The sequence below is a fragment of the Cydia fagiglandana genome, chromosome 23, assembly GCF_963556715.1.
Source record: "Cydia fagiglandana chromosome 23, ilCydFagi1.1, whole genome shotgun sequence".
NCBI classification, from domain to species: domain Eukaryota; kingdom Metazoa; phylum Arthropoda; class Insecta; order Lepidoptera; family Tortricidae; genus Cydia; species Cydia fagiglandana.
Window position 1 is genome coordinate 2,614,388 of NC_085954.1, and position 11,033 is coordinate 2,625,420.

Here is an 11,033-nt window from a genome sequence, read left to right on the forward strand (position 1 = left end):
TATCGAATCAAATTGACACCAGGGGTACCTACTTTAACACACCTATGTCTTCTATTTCACCCTTTATTCACGGTAAGTGTAAACGCCCTTTAACGTTGGCGTGACAAAAATTCAATATACCGGTTAAGCTTTCCTCTAAAACGGATCGGTCCGATTAATTTAATTTAATTAAGTTTATTTGAATAGCACACTTTTATGGCGCCAAGAATTTAACTAGAACGAGTCTTATACGCGCGTTATCGAGTTTTATTAGAGCGGTATTTCAATATTTAAATCTCGACTTGATTGGATTTTGATTTGACATTACTTTCCACCTCGCGCGCGACATACTAAAAATAAGTTTTTGGCAAAATTTTAATTTTTGGTACAAGCTTTTATAGCTGACTGTGTTTTTCTTACGACAGACAACTAATACTCATCGAGACAATTCTAAAAACCGCTATCACAATTAGGTTGCGTTGTTTCATCACAGAGTTCCTATGGCCATCTCCTATCTCCATCATTAGATCAGCTCGATGGTACCATAATATTGCATTGCCATCCGATTTATACATGCATGCAAAATTTCAGCTCAATCGGAAACCGGGAAATGGATCAAATTTAACTTGCAAGATTTGATTACAGACAGACAGACAGACAACGGTCAGGTGAAAGTAAATAAAAGCTTGTAATAAGGAGACATGATGATGATGATGCTGAGAAGAGACATGAAGTAAAACTCTAATACTTAACCCTTAAACAGGTTATGTATCTATAAGTACCACATAGCAAATTTAATAAACCGCTCATCTACCAATATTTCGACACCAAAAAAGGCAAAAAGTAATCTGATGGACTCATCTAACCATAAATAAAAAGAAAACTTTACCTCGCTTTCAAATATTTGCATAAGTTTTTACGTAAATACCGATGTAAATCCAATTTCCTAACCCATACAAAAGCATCTTTCCGCTTCATTGGTCTATCAAATTGATCTTAAGCTAGATCTTAAGATAGACTTATAACAGCCATAACAGCTATTGGAAAACCAGTTTGAATTTGGACCTTAATGTGCTAGAATACGTTGTAAAATTGATTGATTTTTCCTTGACTGTTACGACTTTTAAGCATGGGCAGGGATGATATTATTCAACTGTAGGTATATTCGAAATTACAAATTGACAGTTTAATCTGATTTAGTCTTCTCGCCCGTGCATCTCTTTCTAATTATTTGCGTCTGACTTAGGAGCTACAAAATGTGGCAGTGCCACTATAGATATTATGTTATCATAGGGCTCCTGCTGCTGTTTTTGTCATAGACGCCTTCCGACATCCGATATCGGAAAGGCGCTTCCGATAAATTCAGCCATGTCGGACCCCTGTCAGCTGTCACACCAATAATATTGTTTGTGTGCGTATGTGTAGGCATAATGCTTGTTGGGGTGTGCGTGACCGTTAAAGACTGCGCCACAGAATAAATAACAGTACTAGGTACAGAAGACTCACTCTCTAACAAAACGCGTCTGTTATGATCAGCACAGATATGGCCGCTAGGTGGCGACAGCGCCACGCGCGGCTTATGGCTTTCCCCAAAATTGGGGCGGAACGGATGTACTTTTAGCTACCTGTAGCAAAGCGACGAAATCGCGAAGTGAGCCACGCCTGACTGCGCCTGGTCCCGCCCCGCGGCCTGACTATTAAAGTGACATTCCATTTCCAACTGCAGCTGCAATACTGTTAATTTTCTATGGAAATTGACAATGACAGCGACGCGTTTCCACAGTAATATGAACAGTATTGCAGCTGCAGTTGGAAATGGAATGTCACTCTTACGCAGATGTATATCCTACATCCTATATCGGATCGGACAACGTGAAAATGTAGGTACTTACCTACAAAGAAATATTCAAGTAAAGCGAACCATAGCTTTATATATTTTATATAAAGAAGAACTAATATACAGGGTGATTTCTGGGTCGTGATCCAGAACCACGTTTTCTGACTCTGTAAATGATTCACATTATCATATGGTAGTATTTGATTAAAAGATAATTAATATAATTATTGTTTTTTTTTCTAGTAAAATTAATGTTATACTAAGTAATTATGGTCACCCTATGACTTTTGACATACGCTGTATGGAAAGCGACAAGACGTCACATTGAGTAGGGTCACTAAATTGTATGCAAAAATGTTTTTTCCTACTTGTCATCTGGAAAATAATCATCATTATTGGTGATAAACAATAATTAACAACATCATTAGGCTCATCTTTGGATTCTGTATGATGTCTGGCTCTCTTGCTCCACGACCCCGAAATCACCCTGTATAAATCTGAAACGTTACGCCAGTAAATTAGAATGTCAATAGATTGCTTTCATCCGAGCTAAGTAAAGGATTCCTTTAGGAAATATATTGCAGTCCGCTCTAAAGTATGCTTTGGATATATTCGATTCAATGAGAGTTCCAATCTTGCAATGTAGTGTGAGTTAAAAATGTTAAAATGCTAATTGAAATGTTTCATAGACATTTCAAGTTTCATAGACTTTAAAGTTTCGGTGCGATTCCGGAAATTAATTAGAGATTCACTAGATATGAAATAGTAAAGATATGTGACGTTCCACGGCAAAAGGTACCTTACGGCAGCCGGCGCTTACCCTATTATTAACGCCGCTCAAATATTCAGCCGGGGCACTGGTAACTTCTGCCATGGAACGTCACATATCTTTACTATTTCATATCTAGTGAATCTCTAATTCATTTCCCGAATCGCGCCGTGTGTGATATTTATAGTGTCATGAAAACATAAAATTGGATTTATATGTACATACCTATATTTAAAGCATAATTTGAGCCTATAGGAAAGTTTTAAAAGTGTTAAAACTAGATGGCACCATTAAATATGACCTTTACATACCCTTGAAACTTTTTACCCCAACATATTCATCGTCCCCAAAAGATAAGTCAAAACATTGTGAATTTATTTATATCGCGAGTAAAAACGTAGAGGCACTGGGCCGCGGGTCCCGATAATATTGAAAGTACCCTTGAGAATAGACCTCTAACTACTCGGGGTATGGTGGCTGAATTCGGCCCAAAGATTTTTTTCATCACACTTGCTCGGAAAAGATGTATTTACACGTAGGGCTTGCGGGCGGGAAATTGAAATTTTCGCCCTAGGGCGGAAAAAATCTTTTCCGAGCAAGTGTGATGAAAAACACTTATTTACACGTAGGGCTTGCGGGCGGGAAATTGAAATTTTCGCCCTAGGGCGGAAAAGTGTTTTATACAGAAGTTTGTTTTTATTAATTCTCCTTTTTTTCCTTACAAGTGTGATGAAAAACATTGTGTGTGCCACGGGCGGTAAAGAAATTCCGAACTCGTGAACATTTTAAGCCCTCGCTTCGCGTCGGGCTTAAAATTGACACTCGTTCGTAATTTCTTATTTCCCGCCCTTAATACACAATGTACTAATTTTATACCCAAAAGTGTTCGAAACCGCATTGCTTTTGATATAATTTTGATCCTCCGGTACTTACTTTGTGATTTATTAGGGTTCCGTACCCAAAGGGTAAAACGGGACCCTATTACTAAGACTTCGCTGTCCGTCCGTCCGTCCGTCCGTCCGTCCGTCCGTCCGTCCGTCCGTCCGTCCGTCCGTCCGTCTGTCACCAGGCTGTATCGAACGAACCGTGATAGCTAGACAGTTGAAATTTTCACAGATGATGTATTTCTGTTGCCGCTATAACAACAAATACTAAAAACAGAATAAAATAAAGATTTAAATGGGGCTCCCATACAACAAACGTGATTTTTGATCAAAGTTAAGCAACGTCGGGAGTGGTCAGTACTTGGATGGGTGACCGTTTTTTTTTTGCTTTTTTTGTTTTTTTTTTTGCATTATGGTACGGAACCCTTCGTGCGCGAGTCCGACTCGCACTTGGCCGGTTTTTATACTGAGGTATAGTTTTGGTTTTGGTTTTACTTTGTGATAATGGATAAAGCAACACAACCTAATTCGTGTTTGGGTTTAAGATATTCTCCGTGAACATTTAGTTCCATTGAAAGTTGAAAAGAAAGTACCTACTGACAGCGACAATATCTTGTATACCTTTAAACTATTTCTTGTATATTTATTTACCTACCTACTTATACCGGGTGTGGCCTGTAATATGAGCAAAAAATTAAACTGTAGGCTGTACTCCTCATACTGACCAACATTTGTTCAGCGACTTTTAAAAATAACTTGCGGTTTGATTTTTAATACACTTTAAAGTTTATTCTAAGACGCAATGGATTGCGAATTTTGTTATGTTCAAGGCGTGACAAGCAACGTCAATCACAATGATATGGCGTCGCGATGGCGTCCATTGAAGATAATATTTATTTTGTATGAAAAATAGGGAATCTTTAAATACTTCATAATTTTTAAAAGTTGTTGAACAAAAGTGTCACCGTTTGAGGAGTACAATCTATGTTTTAATTATTTGCTCGTGTTACAGGCCACACCCGGTATGTTTTAATTATTTGCTTATGTTACAGGCCACACCCGGTATATTTCGGCGATCTCGGAAACGGCTCTAACGATATCGATGAAACTTGCTATATGGGGGTGGCGAAAAAATGATCTAGCTAAGTCTTATCTCTGAGAAACTGCGCATTTTCGGTAAACCTCGGTCTCCCAGATATTCATAAATTATTTGTGACGTTCCACGACAAAAGGTACCTTATGGCGGCTTACGTCGCATAGCGCCGCAATAATATTGGGGCGACGTTAATAATAGCGTAAGCGCCAACCGCCATAAGGTACCTTTACCCGTGGGACGTCACATTTTTTCGTCGAAAAGCTTTAAGTATCTAATATATAATCCATACAGAGAACCCACTCGGTAACTTATCGCCGTCGACAAACGTATCACACTTGTGCTCTATTTCGCACACACCTTATTTCCTTACTGGGTCACTTGCTGTTCTTATGTGATGGGATACGGGTATTTTAACCCTTTGAACGGCTGTTATTTTTATATTTGGTGTACAATACTGTTCATAGTTTTTGTTAGCTTAACAAAAGAAAACTAAATTACAATAAATGTTGATTTAAACAGTCTTATTTTCGTTTAGTAGTACCACTGTATATATATTGTATGTACATACATACATACATCACTGGCTCAGTGACCCAAAGAGGATCTGGGCCTCTGACACAAGAGAGCGCCATTCTGCCCTATTCTGCGCCACTTCACGCCAGTTGGGTATTCCGAGGGCGGACAGGTCTTTTTGGGCTTCGTCACTCCAGCGATATCTGGGACGCCCAGACGGACGTTTTCCGCCCGGGTGCCCCACATACTCTCTTCTCACAGCACGATCCTCCCCCATCCTCTCCAGGTGACCAAGCCAGCGGAGTCGTGTTGCTTTGATATATTGTATGTAAATAAATTATTTTATTAACAGTTAAAAACATAATAATAAACAGTCTTAATGTGGCAACACTGTAGCTGCACAGTGTTGCCTTATCCTAATAACTTTGAGATTTTTTGAACAGCGCGCCATGCGAGACGTTTTACTCAAAATCCCATAAAAAATGACACTTAACGCAAACGCGTACTTCACGTCACGCGGATCTATATCTGAATCCCTAAAGTCTTCTCTCCTATTTTTGCATTCCCTAATATTGTTTGTCATAATGATCAGTTGTCCTAACACTCGTATACCCTATATAATTTTGGTTTCCCTATTATTGATTACTTATCCTAACGTTATTAACCATAATTTTTCTTTTTTGCGAGGGTCGCAGTTCTAACCTAGCCTAACCCATTTTTGTTGCAGCAAATTCTAATCTTACCATTTTTCAGAATCTTTTATGAAAAATAATCGTTATGACAATTGATCATTAGGGCATGTGCCCATTAGGACAAACCAGTTAGGGCAAGTGACTTTAGGACAAACGTTGTTAGGGATTCAGAAGGGCACCGACGTCAGCACGCTATCGAAAGAAATTTACACTAAGGCAGATAATAAATAATAGTACTGAGTACAGAAGACTCACTCTCTAACAAAACGCGTCTGTTACGATCAGCACAGATATGGCCGCTAAGTGGCGACAGCGCCACGCGCGGCTTATGGCAAAGCCCCAAAATTGGGGCCGAACGGATGTACTTTTAGCTACCTGTAGCAAAGCGACGAAATCGCGGAGTGAGACACGCCTGACTAAGGGTACAGTACAATGTAAATAAAGGAAGCAACAGGCAGTCTTACACAAACAAGCGAATCAACTACTTTCAACCCTTTCTCTGCCACAGAACAAAGTTCTATGGCAAAGTTACATCCATTATTGATCCTACGAGGGTTAGATTACCTGCTTACTATAGATAAATTCTTAATTCCCCAACGCAGCGGTTCATCGTTAATTCTAACCCGGAAGTTGCTGATGCTCCGTTTGGATTGTTCCAGTTACTTGGCTAAACTTTTGTAAGTAAAGTGTCATTCTATGGAACTTGCTAACTATGTAAACAAACGGCCATATTGAAATTGTCAATGAATGATGATTTCAAGATGGCCTATGGGGTCGAAAAGTGCTGCTGAGATGATGATGATGATGATGATGATTTCAATATGGCGGTTTGTTTACATAGCAAGTTCCATAGAATGACACTATAAGTAAGTATTTATAATTATGTTGTTACCTAGTTTATTTGAGCTTATACAGAGTTTTATGTTGCCAGGCAAAGCCTCTAGGTTCCCCAAATACAAAATCCCTAAACAACGGCAGGATGGTTGCAGAAGGTGCTAGGTTTTGGACTGCTCTCTTCTATTTCCGTATTTTCTATTCTCTGGTCCCGAATGAGGGCATTATTTCTTCATTAATTAAAAAACGAAATAGACTTTGCTAAGAAGCCTCTATTATCTTTATACGGCCGAAAGTTGAGATCATTTGTGAAACGAATACCTCTACAATGTATAATTGAAGATTATTTTGGTGTGTACCTATATACTTTTATGAGTACGCTACGTCTCTCACTTTATAAGTGACCTAGAATCTTCCAAACGTCATCTATTTATCGAAAAAAGGCCAGAGCTTCTTTCATCAATCCGTTACCAGTTAGGTCCACTTGCCATCAATAGGGCTCGAAAAGAGGCCTATGCTCAGCAAAGGGTAATAAAATGTTGAAATGATGTTGATTATTATGCGTTCTGTGTTGACTATTCAACGTTATCAATTCTTCGGTTTGTATTAGGTAATATTATTTTCTCAAACATGCAATGAAATATTGATGTTATGTTCCTTATAATAGGCTGCGAAGTATGACGTTTCAGGTTCGGCTAGGACAAGGGGTATTTAATGGAATTTCATACAAATCTTGCAGGCCTAGGCCGGCAAAGTCCTCTTTTTTAATTTCCATTTCACAGATATTTGTGACACAGCATCGTGGCATTCAGCCATAAAAAAAAACTAAAGGCAGTATTTGCTTTATGGTTCGTAATGACACTCTGCCACTACGCCTATAAAAAAAAAAAAACAAAAAACATTGTTTGCTACAATTTGCAGTTTTATTTGTATAAAATCAACATGAACTTAATAAATAATACATTATTAACCAAAGTCTGTAATTTTAAATAATAAATTTAACTACACAAATAAATACATTTAAAATATTTCATCTAAACGTTAGCGGTAAAAAGGTCTACTCAAACACGCGTAGTTATTTTTTTAAATTGTTATGGAGGCAAAATTGAAAAAATTTTATTCTGTATTTCTGTTTTATTGGATTTATGGTGCGTTGTTGATTTTTTTACTTTAATATGAGTCCCGACAAAATAATGAAATTAATTTTAATTGTAATCGTAGGAGTTGGAATTGGCAGCGTAACCGGAATTGATTTTAAATAACTTGCTGCCTCTGCCGCCAAGTCAAAGACGAAGTATCTATATGGTTGCTTATGGCAATTTTATTATTTTAGAATCTAAGAAAAATGCCTTACAGTTTATTAGAAACAGTTTTGTGGCATATTTTAAAGAAATGAAAGTAACTACAAAATAGTGAACACTGGAAATTATACTTATTTTCTCCATGCATAAAGCAACGATGTATGTGAAACATGATATCAACATGAAAGACTATGTAAACTTATGTGACGAAAACGACAGTCAGACGGATACAAGGCGAAAAAATCAAAGATACATGAAAATATACGGGTAGTAAAAATACACGACTCGTGTAAAACATACGCGTGATAAAGATATAGGTACGTGTTTAGTTATATTTTGGTTGTAGTTTACTTTTAGTTTTTTCTATAAATAAAACTTGGGTTTCGTGGATTTTTTATTTTATTTATTTCATTGCATGTTTGAGAAAAGCACTATACATACCTCGGCGGGAAATGGGGTTGCCCGCGCTCAGACCTATCCGGCCTCGCTTCGCTCGGCCGTCTATATGTCTTCGGCCGGCAACCCCTTTTGTCCCGGCCTCTGTAGTAATGTACTATTAACAGAAGCCATTTGTAAGTTGGTAGAATATAATTAATCTCCCACTTATTCCAAACTAAAATAGACTTTTCACCACACAAACTATGTAGTAGGCAAATTTTGTTTTACCCTCGCAACGTTCAAGATTCCATATTTCGAACCACTCGCTACGTTCGTGGCTCCATTTTGGAATCTTTCGCTTGCTCGGGTATCAATATTAGCACAAGCGGTTAAACAACAACTTTTGCCCCCGAATGAAACAAATAACTACTTATTGTCAAGTAAAAATATTTAATTCCACTTGATTCCAGTCACTGTCCAGTCAGTTTATTCTGTATTTCTGTTTTATTGGATTTATGGTGCGTTGTTGATTTTTTTACTTTAATATGAGTCCCGACAAAATAATGAAATTAATTTTAATTGTAATCGTAGGAGTTGGAATTGGCAGCGTAACCGGAATTGATTTTAAATAACTTGCTGCCTCTGCCGCCAAGTCAAAGACGAAGTATCTATATGGTTGCTTATGGCAATTTTATTATTTTAGAATCTAAGAAAAATGCCTTACAGTTTATTAGAAACAGTTTTGTGGCATATTTTAAAGAAATGAAAGTAACTACAAAATAGTGAACACTGGAAATTATACTTATTTTCTCCATGCATAAAGCAACGATGTATGTGAAACATGATATCAACATGAAAGACTATGTAAACTTATGTGACGAAAACGACAGTCAGACGGATACAAGGCGAAAAAATCAAAGATACATGAAAATATACGGGTAGTAAAAATACACGACTCGTGTAAAACATACGCGTGATAAAGATATAGGTACGTGTTTAGTTATATTTTGGTTGTAGTTTACTTTTAGTTTTTTCTATAAATAAAACTTGGGTTTCGTGGATTTTTTATTTTATTTATTTCATTGCATGTTTGAGAAAAGCACTATACATACCTCGGCGGGAAATGGGGTTGCCCGCGCTCAGACCTATCCGGCCTCGCTTCGCTCGGCCGTCTATATGTCTTCGGCCGGCAACCCCTTTTGTCCCGGCCTCTGTAGTAATGTACTATTAACAGAAGCCATTTGTAAGTTGGTAGAATATAATTAATCTCCCACTTATTCCAAACTAAAATAGACTTTTCACCACACAAACTATGTAGTAGGCAAATTTTGTTTTACCCTCGCAACGTTCAAGATTCCATATTTCGAACCACTCGCTACGTTCGTGGCTCCATTTTGGAATCTTTCGCTTGCTCGGGTATCAATATTAGCACAAGCGGTTAAACAACAACTTTTGCCCCCGAATGAAACAAATAACTACTTATTGTCAAGTAAAAATATTTAATTCCACTTGATTCCAGTCACTGTCCTTTTATTTTCATACACTCGTGTATACGAAGCACGTGACAATACCCCAATATCCGGCGCCTAAACGAGGCACCGCGCGACAATAGAAAGAGACAACCGACGCACTAATGAGCCTGATTGGCGCAGAATCACGACCAAAATGGCGGCTGCCAAACGTCCGCTAACTGATTTAGGTGGCGTTTTGAGTTAGCCGACGTATTTACTGCTGTTAATGGTGGAATGTCAGCGTTAAAAGCTGGTGTTTTCGAGTTGGCATTGGAATTTATGGCAGGGTAGAATATTTAATGATCCACTCTAGAGCGGTCCGGGTGCGGGCCAGTGCGTCCGGCGCATCGTTTTCTATTGAACGCGTGACATGATCAAACGCGTACGTCACGTCAAGCTATCGAATGAAATTTACACTAATACTTGTCTCCTATACTTTAGTCCTGTAAAAAGTCTACCTTTTTAGTGACGGGTTGTGATTCTTATTTTTATATCGTTAGATTTCCACAAAATATGGCCAGATCAAAAAGCTCTTTACCTATTCTGTACGGATATAATGGGCGTTCTTGTCTACGTGATAGCGTGATAAAACAATGTCCGTCACTTTCTATCCCACTGTGTTAAAAAGTGACAGTTATTTTATCACGTGAATAAAGATGGATAAAGCCATCCATAATGGGCTGGCTGGCCCCAATTTCACATCGGTGACAGGTGCGACAAATTGTAAAATCACTGTTGCTGACGTCACAGGCATCCATGGGCTACGATTACCACTTACCATCGGGCGGGCCGTATTCCTGTTTGCCACCATCATTGTATTATTTAAAAAAACTTTATTATATCGGAAAAACAGGGGCCTGATCGGAATAAATACGAAACCAAAAACTGTCCGGAAAAAATCTATGTTTGTTATTTTACTTCGAGTTACAAAAATATCATTTCCTGACCCATTCACCCATTCCCGGGATTTCCCGTGATTTGGAACTCGTATATCCCGGACTGAATGCGCTGAATCAAAGGCAGGGAGGTACCCGATGCGCTTTGACGAGCTAATATTAGTCGGAAAGCATATAGGTTATATAGACATACAGAAGGGAACAAGATTTAAACTAGAACACTAAACTCTCCCGTTTTGTACACAATTAATTAGACTTTATTAAAATATACCTAGGTTTAGTACATGTAATATATACACCGTGTTTTATTGAATTCCGTTAACTTCGGGTTATGGTTAAGAAC